Genomic DNA, 21,927 nt, shown 5'->3' with positions numbered 1-21,927 from the left:
CACCAAAATTGGCCGGGTGACTTTGGGCCAATCGCCAGGTGACGGTGAGTTCTAGTCCCACCTTAGGCACCAAAATTGGCCAGGTGACTTTGGGCCGATCGCCAGGTGATGGTGAGTTCTAGTCCTACCTTAGGCACCAAAAATTGGCCAGGTGACTTTGGGCTGATCACCAGGTGATAGTGAGTTCTAGTCTCATCTTAGGTATGAAGGCCAGCTGGGTGACTTTGGGCCAGTCACCAGGAGACTATGAGTTCTAGTCCCACCTTAGGCACCAAAATTGGCTGGGTGACTTTGAGCCAATCACTCTTTCTCAGCCCAATCTACTTCACAAGGTTGTTGTTACGGGGGGAAAATAGGAGGAGGAAGGAATATTGAAATTTCTAGCAATCACATTACAGCAGCCTATAAATCCCACAATTTCCCTCTCCTCTGGTGGTCATTTCGAAGTAATTCCTCCGTATTTTAAATACTTGTTATGCAAAATCGCAGACTAACCTGGTTGCACTGCAAATGCCAAGCGAAGCTTCCTTTTCCCCAAACCCACCTAGAAAACCTTTATTTACATACTCACTGCAACGTTCTGCTGAAATTCTTTTTGAAGATGAGCTAGCTTCCATTACCTGAAATTTGTATTCCTGCAAACACATCTTGAGGCTGTCTTTAGCCTTGGGCAGTAATGCTGAACTTTTTGGGGTACAGGTGGTTAATTTTTATTTTTATTTTTTAAAAAAACCCTAACTTGAATTTGCTGGCTTGTCTCACGCACACCCACCCCTCTTCCAACAAAAGAGGAACAATTCTTTATGTATTTTAATTTTTAAAAAAAACACACAGCGTCACAAGCGGCACTGTGTATGATATAAAGGTAAAGGTTCCCCCCGCACATGTATGATATAAACCTCAGTTAATTACAGAAATGAAATATGAGGAAAACCAACTCGTTTTCTGGAGATGTGTTTCTGAAGTTGTTGTTGTTGTCAGCCACGGGTGAAGGCTGGCTGGCGTGCTCCCCAAAATATGATATGTCATCTCTGACACACCTGTGGCCGGTTGGCCCTCACTTTTCCAAGGGAGTCTGCTAGCCAAGGCCTGTCTGGTTGCAGCAAATCCCCAAGGAAGCCATTGTAATTCAAGTAACCATAAGGCCCAGCCAGGAAAGATGCAACCACCATTAACGGCTTATTATGCAACAGCCTTTGAAACACTGGCTGGTATGCAGAATTTTCACAGCATGCAAAGAAAGCATTGGCAACCTCTGTTGTCTAAACCTGGTTGTGGGGACAGTCTTTAGCATTTGTTAATGGCTGCAGATCAGGTTATCTGAAAACCACCCTTACGGGGTAGATAACTCTGACAAAGGTGGCATTATTTCCTAGAGAGAAGTAACCCTTGGAACTTATTCCCTTGAAACAAGGCCCCAAGTTATTATGATGGTGATTAGTTTGCATTCAGCAAGGAAAGGTAACTCAGTCTTGATGGCCTGTTTCCCTCCCGACTATCAGCTAAGGTCATTCAGCCGATACCTTTACCGAATCCACACTTAAAGTTAAGCCCTTAAACCTTGGCTTGCAAACAATGTCTGCATTTCCCCCTCCTTGATCCCTAAACCAAACAAAACGGCAGGGTGGTTTAGCTCCGTGTCCTTGGCACTTTGTAGATCAGCAAAAGAAACTGTTTTTCCCTCCCTCTGGAAAAAAAAAAGATAATTTTTTAGGAAGGAAAGGAGGTACCGCGCGACTGTAGTGCCCGGTGGGAAATTGTTAAGAGGAGAGAATGTTCCTGCAAAATAAAATTAATGCAACTTGCACTCTAAGGAGGGGGGGGGAGGGGAATTGGCCAAGGAGGATGTTAAGGCGGAGGTTTCCTTTTGCTTTTTGTGATTACTATTATTTTATTTGCAGAGTGTGGTGGTAGATAGGAAGAAGCGGGATGTTACTGCTGGCACACTTTTATCAAGACGGAGAATTTTTTTATTCCCCACCCAACCCCTGCACCCCGCCTGCCCATCTGAACGATGCAGTTAGGAGCTGTTTTTACAAATGGTTGCAAAACAGCCAATAGCTTAATCAATAATGCATGAAAATGAGGTGATAGCAAAAGAAAGGGAAGGAAAAGCAGGTGGCTTTTTATGTTCCTCTGATCCTTCTCTGCGTATTGCACGGGTAGTCCTCGGAATGTTCTGCCGCTAAGTGAGACATCTGTTAAGGGGGTGATGCTGCAAAGATTGCAACTGGCCATAGGTCACATTTTTCAATGCCGCTGTAACTTTGAATGGTCACTAAATGAACTGTTGTAAATTGAGGACTACCTGTAATCTCTCCTTCTTTCCCCCCCCCAAAGAAACAGTGGGAGACAAAGGAAAGAAAAAACGGGGGGCTATAAGTAAAGTGTTCTGGGTGATGTTTTTATTCTAAGTTGGCATTTGCTGTTTCTGACCTTGGGCATTTCTTACTGAGATTCTTAGCAACTGATGATTTTGGTACAGCACCGAAGTCACGACTGTGAATAGGGTAGAATAAAATAGAGCTGGAAGGGACCTTGGAGGTCTTCTAGTCCATCCCCCTGTTTCAGCAGGGGATCCTATACCATCTCAGACAAGTGACTGTCCGGTCTCTTCTTAAAAACCTCCAGTGATGGAGCGCCCACGATTTCTGGTGGCGAGCTGTTCCACTGGTTAATTCGATCAATGAATCAATAAATCAGAATAGAGCTGGAAGGGACCTTGGAGGTCTTCTAGTCCAGCCCCCTGCTCAAGCAGGAGAGCCTATACCATCTCAGACAAGTGACTGTCCGGTCTCTTCTTAAAAACCTCCAGTGATGGAGCGCCCACGATTTCTGGTGGCGAGCTGTTCCACTGGTTAATTCGATCAATGAATCAATAAATCAGAATAGAGCTGGAAGGGACCTTGGAGGTCTTCTAGTCCAGCCCCCTGCTCAAGCAGGAGAGCCTATACCACCTCAGAAAAGTGACTGTCCGGTCTCTTCTTAAAAACCTCCAGTGACGAGCACCCACGGTTTTTGAAGGCAAGCTCAATCATTAAAATGCATGAAAAATGTGGATTGCAAACTCTCCCCCCCCTTGCCTTGGCCTATGAATAATAACATGATCAGTTGTTGATTCTGGGCCATTAAGTCGTTTTCACTCCTAATGACCAGATAGATAAGATTTTCTCCATGACAATCTAGCCTTAAGCTGGTCTTTTAGGTTTTGCAATTGACTAAACATAGAAAATAATTATTATTATTACTGACTCCTTGAAAATGTGATAGGGGTGGGGGTGGGAAGTCCGTGACCTTTGCAATAATCTTGTTTTTGGGGTTGCACAAATGAGTTTTCCCTTGGCCAGAATCCCTGTCCAAACCAGCTTCACGCCATGCTGCAGTGCATTCACACGTACTGGAACCGGAGTGCTGGATCAACCCACTTTCTGGGTTCGCCCAGGACATCGAGCCACAACTAACCAAGCTAGAGGTTTGCACAACTCACTTACCCACCAAAAACAAACAAACAAACAAACCCAACCCACAATCCCTAATGAATTCCTAACTCAGTTCCCCATCTTGGGTCAACGTGGATCAGCAAAACCTGGCTAAAAGGTTGTGCAAAACCAAAATAATAATAATAATAATAAAAAACCCTCTGGATTTGGGTTTGTTAGCCTTTTGAATGCCTACTTTTGCATTGCAGGGAAAAAGAAAAGAAAGCCAGTTAATATACACTCCCCATTTGGAAATCTCTGGTGCTGAGGTTGCATCACACACACACACACACACAGACAAAATCAAATGCACGCATGTAAGACGTGCAAAACACACAGTGCACAGCTCCCTTCGTGCAACCACCAGAATATTTGATTGCAATAATAAAATAAAGGTCCAGCTGCAGGCTTTCCCCATTCAATTTGGAGAAAGTCTGGGCTGCCTTTTTCTCTCACACCTGGGCGTGGTGCTGAGGTAAGAAAGCCAACGTTTCTGAGAGAGAAACAAATGAATTCTGGGACCAGAAGGGCTTTTCTGTGGGTGGAAGAGAAGAGAATCAGCTTTTATTGTTTTTCTCAAATAATTTGGATTTTGGGACGTGGCGGTAGCCGGGACTATTTCTTCTCTTCCTGCTGCGCGGAAGGTTATCGGAACTACAGAGGACGGAGGGATCCACATGCGGCGCAACTTGATTTTTTTTTTTTTTTTGCGGAGCCCTCTCCGGACTCGGGTCTCGAAAACTCGAAGAGGAGGGCGGGGAAAGAGGCGGGACGCAGAGCCCGGAGGGTTGATTTGATGCGCGCTGTGACCAATCCGGAGCTTCCTCCTGCTCTCGTCAGCTCTCTTCCCTCCTCTAGTGGAGGGAGCGCGCCTCGCGTCAGAGCCGTGGGCGGCCTTCTCCCGACAACCAATCGCCGCGAGCGAGGGGTGGGGCTTAGGCCAGGCCCGAAGGCGGCAGGCGAGGGGAGGAGGGGAGGAAAGAGAGGCGGTCGGGTGACTAGCCCCCGCCTTCTTTCCCCCACTCCCTCCAATCCGCGCCGGCGCTTCCTGAGATGGACGGCGACGGCGGCCAACGGCCTGGCGCGGAGCGCGGGGTTGGCGGGCGGAGCGAAGAAGGGGGCGGGCCGGGGCCGGGCCGGGCCTAGGCAGCCAATGGCGGGGGAGGAGGAGGAGGAGGAGGAGGGGAGGCAGCCGAGCGAGAAAGAACGAGGGCGGCTGAGGCGCAGCTCGGGCCCGCGGAGGTGGGTCGCGGCCGGGCACAGGGCCCCGGGGCGGCCGCGGAGCGAAGGGGCGGCCTGAGGCGCCGCGGCCGGGCCCGCGCCAGAGGGAGGCGGCCTGGCTTTGTTGTGGTGGGGGTGGGGGAGGGGCAGGCCTTCCCGGGCTGGGGTTGGGGGAGGGGCGGCGAGGGGAGGGAGGGAGGGGGAGGAGGGAAACCCCGCCCACCGCGCGAGCGCGCCCGGCTCCCCTCCCTCCCCCCCGTCGCCCCCCCCTTCCAGGAGCCTCCTCGGGCGCGCGCCCGGGCGGGATTCCCCCCCTGCCCCCCCCCTCGCTCGCTCGCTCTCGCCGACGCGGCCTGCCGGGCCAGGGAGGGAGGAGGAGGAGGAGGACTGGGGGGGTCCCTGGGGCTCTCTGAGCTGGGGGGGTCTCCTTGCAGGCGTTTCAGGACCCAAACTAGGGAACCCCATCAGTGCTAGAAACTAGGTCAGGGGTCGGCAACCTCGGCTCTTTTATGACTAGTGGACTTCAACTCCCAGAATTCCTCAGCCAGCCTGGCTCAGCTTGGACACCTCTCCCTTTCCCCTCAGCGTGGCTGGCTGAGGAATTCTGGGAGTTGAAGTCCACTAGTCATAAAAGAGCCGAGGTTGCCGACCCCTGAACTAGGTAATCACCTCAGGCCGAGAAGGGAGGGGGGGCTCGCAGGGGGGAGGGGGAGGAGGGCTGGGGGGGGTCTCCTTGCAGGCCTTTCGTCAGCAAACTAGGTAACCCCCTCAGGCCGAGGGGGGGGCTTGCAGGGGGGAGGAGGACTGGGGGGGGGGGTCCTTGGTTTTTTTTGCAAACTAGGCCAGAGTTTCCCAACCTTGGCAATGTTAAGACAACTGGACTTCAACTCCCAGAATTCCTCAGCCAGCCTGGCTCAGCTTGGAAACCTCTCCCTTTCCCCTCAGCGTGGCTGGCTCAGGAATTCTGGGAGATGAAGTCCAGCCGTCTAAACATTGCCAAGGTTGGGAAACCCTGAACTAGGCAACATCTTCAGTTCTAGCAGGGAGTTTGGAGGGAGGGAGGGAGGAGGAGGAGGAGGAGGACTGGGGGGGGTCCTTGGGGCTCTCTGAGCTGGGGGGTCTCCTTGCAGGCGTTTTGTGAGCAAACTAGGTAACCCCATCAGGCCGAGGGGGGGGGGGTTTGCAGGGGGGAGGGGGACTGGGGGGGTCCTTGGTTTTTTTGCAGACTAGGCAACATCTTCAGTTCTAGCAGGGAGTTTGGAGGGAGGGAGGAGGAGGAGGAGGACTGGGGGGGGTCCCTGGGGCTCTCTGAGCTGGGGGGTCTCCTTGCAGGCCTTTCGTGAGCAAACTAGGTAACTCCATCAGGCCGAGAAGGGAGGGGTGGCTTGCAGGGGGAGGGGGAGGAGGGCTGGGGGGTGTCCCTGGGGCTGGAAGGGGTCTCCTTGCAGGCGTTTTGTGAGCAAACTAGGTAACCTCATCAGGCCGAGGGGGGGCTTGCAGGGGGGAGGAGGACTGGGGGGGTCCTTGGTTTTTTTTTGCAGACTAGGCAACATCTTCAGTTCTAGCAGGGAGTTTGGAGGGAGGGAGGAGGAGGAGGAGGACTGGGGGGGGTCCTTGGTTTTTTTTGCAGACTAGGCAACATCTTCAGTTCTAGCAGGGAGTTTGGAGGGAGGGAGGAGGAGGAGGAGGACTGGGGGGGTCCTTGGGGCTCTCTGAGCTAGGGGGGTGTCTCCTTGCAGACGTTTCAGGACCCAAACTAGGGAACACCATCAGTGCTAGAAGGGGGGAGGAGGGGGAGGAGGAAAGCAAGGAGAACGGCAGGTAGAGAAGACTGTGGGGGTCCCTGGTGCTCTCTGGGCTTGGTGGTTTTCTTGCAAACATTTCCTTCCCCGACTAAGCAACATCATGGGGGCTAAGTAGGGTTTGTGGGAGGAGGAGGAAGGAGGAGGAAAGGACTGGGGAGGGGGTCCTGGCTGCTCTCTTGAGCTTGCTTCTTTTCTTGCAGACGTTTCATCACCAAACAGGTAACCTCATCGGTGCTAGTAAGGAGTGGGGCTTGCAGGGAGGAGGAGGAAGATTGTGGGGTCCTGGGTGCTCTCTGAGCTGGGTGGTCTCCTTGCAGACCTTTCATGACCCAAACAAGGGAACATCATCAATGCTAGAAGGAGAGGGGGTTATGGTGGGGGAGGAGGATTGTGGGGTCTTTGCAGATGTTTCAGGACCCAGCTAGGGAACATCATCAGTGCTAGAAGGGAGGGGGGCTGCAGAGAGGAGGAAGAGGACAACTGTGGGGTCCTTGGTGCTCTCTGAGCTGGGTGGTCTCCTTGCAGAACTTTCATTACCCATCTAGGTAACATCCTCAGCGCTAGAAGTGAGGAGGAGGAGGACTAGGGGATCCTGGCTGCTCTCTTGAGCTTGCTTGTTTTCTTGCAGACGTTTCATCACCAAACTAGGTAACCTCATCAGTGCTAGTAAGGAGTGGGGCTTGCAGGGAGGAGGAGGAGGAGGAGGATTGTGGGGTCCTGGGCGCTCTCTTGAGTTTGCTGGTTTTCTTGTAGACTTTTCGTTACTCAAACTAGGTAACATGCATCAGTGCTGGAAGGGAGGGGGGATTGTGGAGGAGGAGGAGGAGGACTGTGGGGTCCTTGGCGCACTGAGCTTGCTGGTTTCCTCGCAAACGTTTCACGACCCAGCTAGGGAGTGTCATCAATGCTAGAAAGGAGCGGAGATTACAGGGAGGAGGAAGAGCAGCGTGGGCTTCCCAGGAGCTGGCCTGCAAAGTCTTCCCACACCCCCTCCCCAAGTTTTCCCTTCTTCGAGGGGCATTGGGGCGGTCATCGGAAGCCCCTGGAGAGGCCGGGTTTGTATCCAGGCGGGCATGGATTGGCAAGAGAGGAGGAAGGATGGAAACGTGCATCCTCTCCTCCTCCTCCTCCTCCTCCTGTCTTGCAATCTTGGCCAATGCTTTCTTGCAGGGCGGTTGGGTTTAAAGCCACCTCCGTGCAGGCGAATTATACCGGGGGTGGGGGGGGTAGACTAAAATAGGGTCAGTATTGGCAAATAGGGTCGGTGTTGTGTGGCTTTGCATACTCCGGGTGCGGGTTTGCCGTGTCTGTAGAAAAAAGGTTCCAAAAGCGCACACGGATAGCGGTGTCCGTGAGATGGGAAGGTCTTTAGGTCCCCTTTAGGTCTTTAAATAGGGAGAGGGTTAAATATCCACGGTTAAATAGTTTCCAGAAAGAAAGAAAGGAAAAAGAAAGAAGGGGGAAGGAAAGAAGGAAGGAAGGAAGGACCCAAACCATGTATTTTAGGATAGACTCAGGGTAGGCAACCACGGCTCTTTCATGACTCATGGACTTCTACTCCCAGAATTCCTGAGTCAGCATAGCTGACTCAGGAATTCTGGGAGTTGAAGTCCACGAGTCATAAAAGAGCCGAGGTTGTTTTGTTTTTTTAATGCCATTTACTCCTTTCCTTTTTCTGTCCCCATGATAAACCAGTAATAAGATATATAAGAGACTTCAAGGTCCATCTCTTCTTTCTGAAACAGTGCTACAAAATATCGTCGGCGCAAAATTACTTCTGGATGAGACATTTGAAGATTGTTTGGGGCAACTGGCATACCAAGAAATGAATCCGCCCTCTCTTTTTCCCTTTTTTTTTTGCACCTTTTCCCTCGATCGCAATATTGTTTAAACAATTAATGGAGAAAATATTGTCTTTCAGAAAGCCAGGGTTGTGACCAAAAGAGTACACAATTGCCTGCATTTAGATAAATTAATCAACACCTGAAATGGGAGGATGCTTTGAGAGATTAAGGTGTGTTATGACCTACCCTAGGTCTTAGTGGTAAGCACTTAAACTTGGTCTTTTCATTCGATACAACATTCTGACTGTGAGCTAACAACATGGATGGTTTCTGGGAATTGTTGGTGTCGTTGTTGGGTTGTTGGCTGCCGTTAGGCTTCTGAGCTAATAGTGGGAACGGGATAAAATCATGCTGGTAATACAGGAAATGTTGATTCTCGTTGAGTGGATGCAACTTCAGAGTAATTTATTTTCCCCCCCTTTCCCTTTCTTATACAAGTGCCCAGTTTCATTATGAAGAAAATGCATTTTGACTATAACCGCCTTCTCTTATACTCACAGGGCCAGCAACAAAGCCTCTGTTTGAAAGAATTCTAAATGAGGCAGTTATTGATAAGGGGAAAGCAATCTCTAGAAAGCCTCCAGACTTTATTCACTAATTGTATTTACTTGTAGGCACAGTTACAGCGTGAAGTCTAATGGTATACCAGTAAGTTCCCTCTCCTGCTCCACTTGACCCCCAAATTTAGTCAAAATATAAATTTGCAGGAGTTTTCTAGTGCAGTCCCGGATTGCAACAGGGAAGGAGATTTGGTCCTCTACCTCCACTGATAGAGGCAGGTTTTTTTAGCAGTAAAGTGCCATAATACATTAAAAGCCAACTTATAAACTTAGAGTCAGCTTTGTTGCGTTTGATACTGCTTACACAGATACTTTATGAAGTTAGTTGGTCTTTTAAAATTAGTTTGACAGAAAGTTTAATCGGTGGAACACCCTGCCTCCAGAAGAGACTGGACAGCCATTTGTCTGAAATGGTCCAGGGTTTATGCCTCAGCAGGGGGGTTGGACTAGAGGACCTCCAAGGTCCCTTCCCACTCTGTTATTCTGAAAGATAGTTTCAACACTTTCAACATTTAACAACGTTTCTGTTGTTCTTTTGACAGCAAAACGCAAGGTAATGTCTTGTGATTATTTGCCCTAGCTTTGTGGCAGCCTTGTAAAATACCTCTTTGCCTCAGAGCTGTTTTAAAGTAAGTATAATTGAAGACACTTAATAATAGTGCTGATTCTGACACCTTTCTTGGAATGAAAGTTTGACTGAAATTGATGACACTGGCATTCTTAAAAAAAATATTTTTAACGCTCGTATTATTGATAGCAGGTATGTGAAACTTGAGCTAGGAAATTAGTAACTTCTTTTGGTAGTTTTAACTTTTTGCAGGTTTTATTGTCTGGAAATGAGGCAGTCAGATTTCGTTTTCTTGTGCAGGTTTGCAAAATCTTTCTTATGCCAGCTAAGACGGGGCTTCCAACTTTGCCCTTTCATGACTTGTGGACTTCAACTCCCAGAATTCCTCAGCGAGGCACACATGCCTGGCTGAGGAATTCTGGGAGTTGAAGTCGATAAGTCATCAAAGGGCCACGTTGGAAGACCCCTGAGCTAAGAATTCAAGAACACTGCCAGTTTTGTATTCTGAAAGGTAGAAGAGTTTTTATTTTTTTACAGCATACTGCATGCATCTTTAAAATAGCAACATTTTGTGCTTTATCTTGCAGAAATCCTATGAAAATAGATTGCTGTTTGTTCTTATAACACATAAAGGGAATTGAAACTAGTTGACTTGCCCAAGGCCACCTATGGCTAATATGCTAATTGGGTCTACATTTGAATGTGTCATATTTACTTGTGTATATTAAAATTAAGGCAGTTGTCAGCATTTTAGCACACTAACAGCTACGGTTTAAAAAGTGCAACATCTGGGTTTTAAGATGCTGCTTTTTTCATCTATAGATGGAGACTGATTTGGATTACTGACTGCAGAACCATTTGTGCCAAATATTTCTCTACCATCTAGTAAGACAACTCACGGTGTGAAGAAGTGGGTTGAGGAGAATTGGGATGGAAATACAGTTAGTCCTCGAATGACGACAGTTGCGCCCAAAATTTATGTTACTAAATGAGAAATTGGTTAAGGGGGCTTTGCCCCATTTTGCGACTTTTCTTCTCACATTTTTGTTAACTGAATCACTGCAGTTGTTCAATGAGTAGCACGGTTGTTAAGTGCAACTGGTTTCCCCGTTGACTCTGCTTGTCAGAAGGTCACAGCAGGGGATCACCGCGACCGTCATAAATGTGAGTTGTCAAGCACCACGGGGATGCTGCAACGGGCGTAAAGGTGAAAATTGATCACAAGTCACATTCTTCCCGTGCCGTTGTAACTTTGGTCCCTGAGTGACCTGTTGTAAGTTGTGCATTATTTTGGTAATGTAAATGGTAGATGACTTTGTTGTTGTTGTTGTTAGTTGCGAAGTCGTGTCCGACCCATCGCGACCCTATGGACAATGTTCCTCCAGGCCTTCCTGTCCTTTACCATCTTCTGGAGTCCATTTAAGCTCACACCTACTGCTTCAGTGACTCCATCCAGCCACCTCGTTCTCTGTCGTCCCCTTCTTCTCTTGCCCTCAATCTTTCCCAGCATTAGGCTCTTCTCCAGGGAGTCCTTCCTTCTCATTAGATGGCCAAAGTATTTGAGTTTTAGCTTCAGGATCTGGCCTTCTAAAGAGCAGTCAGGGTTGATCTCCTCTAGGACTGACCGGTTTGATCACCTTGCAGTCCAAGGGACTCGCAGGAGTCTTCTCCAGCACCATAGTTCAAAGGCTTCAATTCTTTGGCGCTCAGCCTTTCTTACGGTCCAACTTTCACTGCCATACATTGCAACTGGGAAGACCATAGCCTTGACTATACGCACTTTTGTTGACAGGGTGATGTCTCTGCTTTTTAGTGTGCTGTCTAGATTTGCCATGGCTTTCCTCCCCAGGAGCAAGCGTCTTTTAATTTCTTGGCTACAGTCCCCATCTGCAGTGATCTTGGAGCCCAGGAAAATAAAATCTGTCACTACCTCCATTTCTTCCCCATCTATTTGCCAGGAATTGAGAGGGCCAGATGCCATGATCTTGGTTTTCTTAATGTTTAGTTTCAACCCAACTTTTGCACTCTCCTTCTTCACTCGCAACGAGAGGCTCTTTAGTTCCTCTTCACTTTCTGCCATTAGAGTGGTATCATCTGCATATCTTAGGTTGTTGATGTTTCTTCCGGCAATCTTAATTCCAACTTTTGATTCATCTAGCCCTGCCTTTCTCATGATGTGCTCTGCATATAAGTTAAATAGGCAAGGCGACAGTATACAGCCTTGCCGGACTCCTTTCCCAATTTTGAACCAATCAGTGGTTCCGTGTCCAGTTCTCACTGTTGCTTCTTGACCCGCATATAGGTTTCTCAAGAGACAAATAAGATGGTCTGGTATGCCCATCTCTTTAAGGACTTGCCACAGTTTGTTATGATCCACACAATCAAAGGCTTTAGCATAGTCAGTGAAGCAGAAGTAGATGTTTTTCTGGAACTCTCTAGCTTTCACCATGATCCAGCGTATGTTGGCAATTTGATCTCTAGTTCCTCTGCCTCTTCGAAATCCTGCCTGTACTTCTGGTAGTTCTCGATCCACATACTGCTGGAGTCTAGCTTGTAGAATTTTAACCATAACTTTACTAGCATGAGAAATGAGTGCAATGGTGCGATAGTTTCAACATTCTTTGGCACTGCCTTTCTTTGGAATTGGAATGTAAACTGATCTTTTCCAATCCTGTGGCCACTGTTGAGTTTTCCAAATTTGCTGGCAAATTGAGTGTAGCACTTTTACTGCATCGTCTTTTAAGATTTTGAATAGCTTAGCTGGAATACTGTCACCTCCACTAGCTTTGTTGTTGCTCAGCTTTTCTAAGGCCCACTTCACTTCACATTCTAGGTAGATGACTACTACTACTAAAAGTAATACACTACTAGTATTGTTGGTTTGAGGAAGTTGAGAATGATGCTGACTCTGGCACATCTACTTCTTTATAGGTCAATGGTCTTCCTGATTTAGGAGACCCTGGAGTTTTGACAAGAGGCTGAGAGGAGCGTTAGCCCAGAAGGAAAACTTACAAAGTATCTAGACATCCTGGTGCCCAGCCTGGACACAGCAAAGTTGAGAGAGGGATGCCCTGACTGTGTCTCTCAAGATTGTAGGGAGACTTAAAACTTCTGTCGGAGAAGAACAAGGTGGAAGACAGGATTTGAAAAGTGTCTGTCTGTGGGGGAGAGAGTATCACCAGGGCCAAAAAAATTAAGGAGGTAAGGACAAGGAGAGACACAGTTTGAGAAAAAAAACCAAAGAAAATTGAGAAGAGGTTATTAGGAAAAGCTTCTGCAGAAATAGACGACATTTTGGTTAAAGGGCGGTGAAGATGAGGAAGACAAAGGCATCGTTTGGTTTGAGATGATTGGGGTAATAAGTGTGTGGCCAAGGCTGGGATGTTCTGATTTGGGGAGAGGGAGGAGTAAAGAGTTGTTTTTTTTTTAAAGAAAATACGGCAGATGTATTTCACGGTTTGTTTTACAATTTTGTTTCTTGCCTCAGTGGCGGGAAAAGCTACGAGTTTTAGCGGGTGTTGTAAAAAATATAGGCTGTTTGGCATGGGATTAAATGGGATTAAATCTGCGAGCAGGGTAGGCAGAAGACACAAGCTTCCATTTGCAAAGGGGAGGCTCTTGGTTGCTTTGCAAAGCAGCCCCTTCCCCCTTGACCTGTCAACGTCGATGCTCAGCAGAAGGAAAATAGAATTAACTCTAGCAATAAAATAACCCCCTTTCTCTGTGGCTTTTTAGCAGCCAGGATAGAAGGTATGCCTTGGTAAATTCAGAAAGATCAATCAAGAGCCATCGGTATTAGTAAGCGTTGATAACTCTTCTCTTTTTTTTAAGTATGGACATTGGCTGCAATTACGGTTGGCTGGCAGTGAACTCCACAGTCTTACGTGTTGTATGAATGAGTATTTCCTTCTCTCCCCACGTTTAATTTCAGCAGCCGATCTTGCGGCTCTAACTTTGAGACACAGAGGATAACTCTTCATATTATCTAAGCAATGTGTGAACCGAGGCGTTGGTATGTTTTTCCTTGCTCTCCTGTTGCTCGAAGCTGAATAGCTCTAGTTACTGCTCCAGCTGCCTGATTATTTGGTTGTTCCCCCCCATCTTTTTCAGTTTCTATCATAACCGTAAGGAGCGGTGGCCAGAGCTGTATACAATATTCCAAGTGTGTGCTTGCCGTGGATTTGTATAAAGACACGACTGTATTGGCAGTTGGGTTTTCAAGTGTGGAATTAAGACTTTTTGCAGCTTTTTGCACGCTGGGTTGATACTTTCGTTAAGTATCATGACACTTTAACGTTGCTTTCCTCCAACCTCCATAATTTTACATCTGTATACTGAAATACATTTGCCCTGCAAAGTTCATTTATCTGGTCTGAAGTTTTTCCTTCCTCGCTACTCAAGCCTAACTCCAGAGTTGTTACGTGCGAGCTTGAACTCATCAGCTCCGACGCTGCTTCTTGGAGAAAAGCACTTTGCCCATCTATTAGGATTGCTTATTTGTTCCTGTTCTCCGCCTTCTGTTTTTAATTAATAGCCAATTCGTGAAATTACTGGTCCTCATGACCCCTGGCAACTGAATTTGTTCAGGAGCCTTGGATGAATGAATTTTTCAAAGACCTTTTCTTTTTTTTAAAATGGAAGTATGTAATATTTATCGGATCATTTTTTTGTCCTAATGGCCGTTGATGGTTTTAGGTAAATCTTCAAGGTTAGCGAGGTTAAGATTTTATCTTGTCATATTGATTCCTTTTTTTTTTATAAAGGTACTTTGCTTATTTTCTTTTTGATCTCTCTTCGGCCGTTTCTTAGGCGACGAGGTGACTTTCCTTCAACTGAGTGATCTCTTTGAACATCAGGGCCGCAGCTCCTATTTCCCAGTCTCAAAGACAGAGACGGCTTAGTCCTCTCGACTTAACAACAACAGTTCATCTAGTGACCTGTTCAAAGTCGCAAGGCCCCTGAACGAGTGACCTGTGACCATTTTTCACAGGTACGGCCTTGGCAGCATCCCCGCGATCGGGTGATCAAAATTCAAAAGGGTCATCCTTAACGGCCTTTGCCGTGTCCCAAAGTCACGCGGCTCCTTTTTGCAACCTTCTCACAAGCAAAGTCAGTGGGGAAGCCCGATTCGCTAAGTCGAGGACTGCCTGTGCTGCTGTTAAAGGGAAGTTATGCGATTTTTTTCCCCAAAGCTCAACTATTTCATACGAAAGTTCATCAAGAACTCTTCGATGGGTATCATCCTGAACTGGGTTTGATTTATTCTTAGTTTGCCTTAACAGGGGTAGGCCACCTCGGCTCTTTTTATTTTATTTATTTTATTTATTTTAATTCCATTTATATCCCGCCCTTCTCTGAAGACTCAGGGCGGCTTACAAGCTTAGCAGTAGCCTTCATTCTATGTATATGCCTGCTTATTAGGGCTTTCACACACACACCCCAAGCGGCATTATTACAAAGTCAGCTTAATTGCCCCCAACAATCTGGGTCCTCATTTTATGACTCATGGACTTCAACTCCCAGCAGAGCTGACTCAGGAATTCTGGGAGTTGAAGTCCATGAGTCATAAAAGAGCCGAGGTGGCCTACCCCTACCTTAGAACTTCACCTAACATTGCCTCCTTTTGCCTAAGTTCCTCTGAAAGTCTTCTTGAGAAAGGGTTTTGTATGCCGGTATCTGTCCTACGTCGTCAGGAAGCGAGGAAGACGAATCGTTTAAAGTTTCTCTGCTATTTTCCCATCTTTATTAGCACACTTTTTAATGCTGGTTGGTTTCCCGCTCTGAATGTGACGAAAACACATTGATTCATCTTCATTTCCCTTGCTGTATGTTCTTGGTAGGAGGCGTACCTGATTGACTGCCTGTTGGGAAATGCCCAACTAGGTAGGTAGGCAGGCAGGCTGGGAATTAGCCTGGAATCCTTGCGTAGCTGCAATAGATCCTGAATTGATCTCACTTAACTCCGTAGATTCTTACGTATCCGTTCCCGAGACAAGTCAAGCACTCTGGGGCGGTTTCTGTACAATGGACAGAATATTGTTTGTTTATTTTTGGGGTAAAGTTTTTATTCATTTTTTCATGCAGTTCAGTAGTATTTATTCAACAAACGTGTTGTCTGGAGCTTATCATTCACCAATACAAATTTAATTCCTAATCCTTTACATCTTTTCTCCAGCCATTGATAAAATGAGTCTCAAGTTTGAAAATGTCCTGTTTCTTCTTTTTTCTTTCAACCTCATAGTAGGTCTGTCCATTTCCACACGTTCTAGTATTTTTTATTATTATTATTATTATTATTATTATTATTATTATTATTATTGTTGTTGTTGTTGTTGTTGTTGTTGTTGTTATTATTATTATTATTATTATTATTATTATTATTATTATTATTATTATTATTATTATTATTTCTTCCTCTGGTGGCATGCCTTCATTGTGCCAATATTGTGCGAATATGATTCTTGCCGCTGTTGTCACATGCAAAATCAAATATATACTTCGTTTATCAATCTTTTCTGGCATTGTACCTGGTAAAAAAAGTTCAGGTGTAAAATCTGCGTGCTTTCCCAACATCTTTCCTAGCCAAGCGTGTATTTTTGCCCAGTGCCTCTTTGCTTCGACACATGTGCACCATACACGATAATAAGTACCTGACTTACGTTTGCATTTCCAACATTTATCTTGACATATTTTTAAACATTTTTTTGCTAAACTCGTTATTTGGGGTGGTGAACATGTCCAGCATACATTCTTTCTCCCCGTCCCCCGAGAATTTATGTTCTTTATTCTTGTTTGGACGTAACCTCCCTTTTTTTTTTTTTGAAAAAGCTCTTCTATCCAGTATTTAATTCTTCTTAGGGCATCTAAAAGATAATACTGATCTGAGGTTTGTATTGTTTGAGATTCAGTGGTGGCTCTTAATAATTTGTAGCATCATGTAGACATAACCGTCTCGATTAATCTGCTTCTTAATCTGCTTGGAAGCGTGCGTTTCGTGCGGGCAGTGTGACGGCCTTCTCCAGCAAGCAAAGAAAGATACAGAAGGTTTAAATATTAACTTATCACAATTCCTTAATCGGTAACTTTAGGATAAAATTACGGGCACTACATAGGATGAAGTGTCCCGTTTTTTTTGGTCTTGTGGACCATCTATTCCAAGGTGGCCATTTCAGGCGTGTGGAAATTTGATGTCCATGTCACATCGAGAACTTGCATTGTCTTAATGAGGTTGATTGAATCGCCCATGACCATTTCTTTTTCATCTATATAATTTTTATTAAAGTGTTTTCCAGAGATTAAAGAAAAGAGGGAAATGATGAGTTAAAGATGGAACAATCTTTCCTCTAGTCTAGTGCAGGGGTAGGCAACCTCGGCTCTTTTATGACTCATGGACTCCAACTCCCAGAATTCCTGAGTCAGCTGACTCAGGAATTCTGGGAGTTGGAGTCCATGAGTCATAAAAGAGCCGAGGTTGCCTACCCCTGCACTAGTGTCTTCTCCGGGATCCTGAGAGAAAAAGCTGAGAGCCAGTTTGGTGTGGTGGTTAAGGTGCTGTCCTAGGGACTAAATTTTAATGAAAGCCAGTTGGGTGACCTGGGACCAATCCATCTCTCTCAGTCCATCCCTCCTCACAGGGTTGTTGTGGGGAAAATAATAATAATAATAATAAAGTTGGAATGGGCCTTGGAGGTCATCTAGTCCAACCCCCTGCTCAGGCAGGAAACCCTATACCATTTCAAGCAAATGGCTGTCTAGTCTCTTTTTAAAGGCTTCCAGTGTTGGAGCATTCACAGCTTCTGGAGGCAGGTGGTTCCACTGATTAACTGTTCTCACTGTCAGGAAATTCCTCCTTAGTTCTAGGTTGCTTCTCTCCTTGATGAGTTCCCATCCGTTGCTTCTTGTCCTGCCTTCAGGTGCTTTGGAGAACAGCTTGACTCCCTCTTCTTTGGGGCAGCTCCTGAGATACCGGAAGGCTGCTATCCTGTCTCACCCTCCCCCGGTCCTTCTCTTCATTAAACTAGACACCCCCAATTCCAGCAACCATTGTTCATACGTTTTACCCTCCAGTCCCCTGATCATCTTTGTTGCTCTTCTCTGTTATAAAACCTACTAAATGTGGGGTTAAAAATACAATCATCTCAGGGCAGAGATGGTTATTTTATTCTCTGAAATCCCGTGTCACCAAATTGTCTTTTACGTTTCTCCCCCCCCCCCCCCCATTTCTCTTGTTTATTCTGTTTTGCTTTCTTAACATTTCCACTTTGCGGCTTATTTGTTTCACTTCTAAAGTTTCGATTCTCTCCGGATCCTTCAATTTGGTGGCGGCGGCGGCGGCGACGTTACTTCTTTCATCTCCTCTTTCATCTTTACAAGCCTTTTTTTGTGTGTGTGTGTGTATTCTCTCTTCAAAAGCATCCGTCTCGCTTTGTAGAGATGTGACATCCAGGGACTTGCGTTCCATTTCTTCAAACATTATTCAATATCTTAACACCCCAGGATGTAAGGGGCTGTCATCAAGAAGAGGGAGTCGGCCTGTTCTCCAAAAGACTTGAAGGATGGATGGGAACCGATCAAAGAGGAGCAGTTTGCTAACAGTGTGAATATTAGCCCGTGGAATGGCTTGCCTTTGGAAACTGTGAGTACTCCAACTCTGGAGGTTTGCAAGAAAAGGCTGGACAGCCATTGGTCTGACGTGGTCTAGGGCAGTGGTGGCGAACCTTTTAGAGACCGAGTGCCCAAACCGCAACCCAAAACCCACTTAGGTATCTTCGGGTGCTGGGTGGGCGTGGCCCTATTGCAGGGGTGTCAAACTCAATTTCACTGAGGGCCGCATCAGCATTGCCGTTGCCCTCAAGGGGCCGGGTGGGTGTGGCCAGGGTGGGCGTGGCCTACTGGGTGGGCGTGGCTAGAGTGCGTATGGCCTACTGGGTGGGCGTGGCCAGCTCTACATCGTTCGCATCAAGGGTGCCTATGGGGGCCTGGGCAGGAGTGGGACAGATCTGAGGGTCTCTGGCAGAAGGAGGGTCTCTGGGCCAGGGCCAAGGCAGTGGGGGCCGTTCCCTCACTGTTTCCAGGATGGCTTCGTGGGCCGCATGAAACCACTTCGCGGGCCGGATCCGGGCCCCCGGGCCTTGTGTTTGACATGTCTGCCCTATTGGGTGGGCGTGGCTGCGGTGGTAACGGCGGACTGGGTGGGACTAAAAAGTTCAACCAATTCCAACTTTGCGACATCTTTCCCCCCCCGCGAGAAATTAAAATTATTGATTGAAAACCTCCCCCCCCCTTTTTTTTCTTTTTGCACATGGCAGCGGAGGCCTAAAGCGAAGAGTTTTTATAAAACCCAGCTGAAGGCCTAGGATTGGGGCTCTGTGTGCCATGTGTGGCACGCGTGCCATAGGTTCTCCACCCCGGGTCTAGGGCCTTCTGCTTGAGCAGGAGGTTGGACTAGAGGATCTCCAAGGCCCCTTCCAACTCTCTTCTGTTATTTTTTTGGTAATATTTCCGGGCCAATTCCTTTTTGCTGCTCCGATGAGCCGCTTTCCCTCACTTTGTTTTGCAGCTCTTCCCGAGGGTCTCCTCCATTTATAGTCCAGAAGTAAAAGTGAGTCAGTTACAAAGACGGTGTAAAGGTAAAAATCAGGCTGCTCTTTCTCTCTCTTTTTCTTCTTTATTTATTATTATTATTTAGATTTATATACCGCCCTTTCCCGAAGGAGTCAGGGCGGTTTACAGGATATTTAAAAGAAAATCAATACAAAAGCTAAAAACAATTAAAAAAAGATTACATCATTCCCTGAGAAAAAATAAAAACCCCAGTTAAAGTTAAAAAATTCTCAGATATTGTTATTGGTACTTTGTATGTAGCTATGTTAAAGGGGAGTTAAAGCACATTATGAATTTGGTTAATTGTATATTATGCATAATTTTTATTTAGAATATGATTATTATAACTATAATCCTGTATTTAGCTCTGGGAAGTGGGGGGGGGGAAGTGGGTGGGTTTGGGGTGGGGGGGATTTGAGGATATATTGTAAAATCTTGTTTTTGTAAAACTCTTTAATAAAAAAAAATTCTCAGCCTGGGCCGGAGAGCTGGAAGAGCCAGGTCTTCAGGTCCCGGCGGAATGAACGGAGGTCAGGGGCAGTCCTAAGCTCCGCAGGCAGCTGGTTCCAGAGGGCAGGCGCCCCCACAGAGAAGGCCCTCCCTCTGGGTGTTACCCACCGGCAATCTTTAACCGGCGGCACCCTGAGAAGACCCTCCCTGTGGGAGCGCACTGGACGAAGGGAGCTTGATGCCGGCAGCAGGTGTTCCCTCAGATATCCCGGACCCAAGCCATTTAGCTTTTTGTGTAGGCTTTCAGATAGTCCTCGGCTGACGGCCCGTTTGTTCAGCTACTCTTTGAATTTACTACAATGCTGGAAAAAGGGACGTTCAACTCATGCCCGAAATTAGGACCGCTGCAGTGCCCTCATGGTCATGCAGTCGAAAGTCCAGTGATGGACAGCCTGCCTGCTCTTACAACCACAGGGCAACACTCACCCATCTGCCCCCATCTATGCCCTTTTGGGCCCAGACTGCCTTGCCTCGTGGGGCGACAAGCTACCCCAGAACTGCACGTATCTGGGGCTGCTTACCACTGAGGCCCCCGACCTTTTGCGCACCAGGGACCAGTTCCGTGGAGAGAGATTTTTCCATGGACCGGAGGGTATGTGTTTTTGTGTGGTGCCTGCATCCCACGGATGGGGCTTGGCTTGTTTGTGCGGACTGGTTGCTGGCATGCCGTGGCCTGGTACCTGTCCACGGACTGGGGGGTTGGGGAGCCCTGGTTTACACAACGCAGCGAGTCACAAGCTAGCCAAGCAGGCACCAAGTGTGATCTAATTCATGTTGTACGGAAGCTGCAACCGCTACACAGCCCTGGTTGACAAGCACATTCCTGTACAGAGTGCCTTCTAAGTAAACACACTCACAATTAAGGGTCCCCAAGCTAGATGCAAAAGGTGGGTTGCGGGCGTTAGTGAAACTGCTGGAACCAGACAGATTGATTCCCTTAAATTACTACACTGATGTTCAGAGAGGCCCTAGATCAGCGGCCCCCGACCTTTAGGGCACCAGGGATCCGTTCCGTGGAGAGAGGTTTTTCCGTGGACTGGAGGGTGCGTGGTTTTGTGTGTTGCCTGCATCCCGCGGATGGGGCTTTGCTTGTTTGTGCAGACTGGTTGCTGGCATGCCTGGCCCAGTACCTGTCCACAGACCGGGGGTTGGGGACCCCTGATCTAGGGCCTATCTGAACATCAGTGTAGTATTTTAAAGGTATCAATCTGTTTGGTTCCAGTAGTTTCACTAACACACGCAATCCTCATTTTGCATCTAGCTTGGGGACCCTTAACTGTGTGTTTACTTAGAAGGCACTCGCAACAGCTGTACAGGAATCTGCTTGTTAAGCAGTGCTGTATAGCGGTTGCAGCTTCCGTACAACATAAATTAGATCAAAGAATAGAATAGAATAGAATAGAATAGAATAGAATAGAATAGAATAGAATAGAATTCTGTTCGGGACCCCTGCCCTACATGCTTGCAAAGTTGGTTTAGAAACTATAACAATATATCCTAATCCAGAGATCCCCAACCTTTGGGGCACCAGGGAGGGGGCTTTGCTTGTTTGTGCGGACTGGTTGCTGTTAGGCCGCGGGCCCAGTACCGGTCCATAGACCGGGGGGTTTCCAGGAAATGTTCACCCAGCTGGCTTTTCTGCCCTGCCCAGCCCACCGAGCGCCGGCAAGCATTCATGGTTGCTTTGAAAAGGATTCTGTTTAAGAATTGTGACTACAGGTTGTCCTCAATGACCACAATTGAGCCGCAAATTTCACATTGCTAAGCGAGACTGTTCCGTGAGTCCCCCCCCTTTTTTATGACTTTTCTCGCCCCGTGTGTTAAGCGAATCGCTGTGCTTCTTAAATTTAAACAAGACGGTGATGACGGGGATGAAGTTTAACCTGCTTTCCCCAATGGCTTTGCTTGTCAGGATGTGGCAAGAGGGGACCCCCCTACCTGCGGGGGACGCTGCAGGCATTATAGGTGTGAGTCTGTTGTCAAGCCTCCGAATGTACATCCGTCGTAGGTGTGGAAAATGGCCATAAAAGTCACTTGTCTTCAGTGCCCTTGTGACTTCAAACGGTCGCTAAAGGGACTGTTCTAAGCCGAGGACCACCTGTATTCTGTTTAAGAGCCAGGATGGGCAAGTTCTCCGACCGCGCAATTTCTCTTTGGGGACTGACCGGAAGTGAGGAAAAAAAAAATGCCTTCTGCTTTCTCCGGAGAGAACTTGCCTATTTCCCAGGTAAGGCTGGTAGGTCACTTGCGGCAGAAGCGAACAGCCCTTTATGAGACATTTATTTCAGCTGGAAATGAGGCTCTTAATTCCTCTTTCGCTTTCTGCTGAAAGGGGAA

The 21,927-nt window shown here is 47.2% G+C and overlaps 1 protein-coding gene across 4 annotated transcripts in view; it reads left to right on the top strand.

Moving 5' to 3' along the window:
* The first annotated feature begins 4,644 nt into the window (after window positions 1-4,644).
* Window positions 4,645-21,927, top strand: part of SMAD2 (SMAD family member 2) — a 74,515-nt gene continuing 57,232 nt past the window's right edge. For 2 of the 4 annotated variants that reach the window (XM_083354858.1, XM_083354855.1), the window contains exon 1: window positions 4,645-4,721. The gene's annotated coding sequence lies outside the window, so the exon portion shown is untranslated. Of the gene's footprint in view, window positions 4,722-12,408; window positions 12,833-14,286; window positions 14,468-21,927 lie in introns of all 4 variants that reach the window. The other 2 variants (XM_083354856.1, XM_083354857.1) reach the window with 2 other exon arrangements.

This window comes from Vipera ursinii, assembly GCF_947247035.1.
Source record: "Vipera ursinii genome assembly, chromosome: 2".
NCBI classification, from domain to species: Eukaryota; Metazoa; Chordata; class Lepidosauria; order Squamata; family Viperidae; genus Vipera; species Vipera ursinii.
This window is presented reverse-complemented; position numbering and strand designations above follow the sequence as displayed.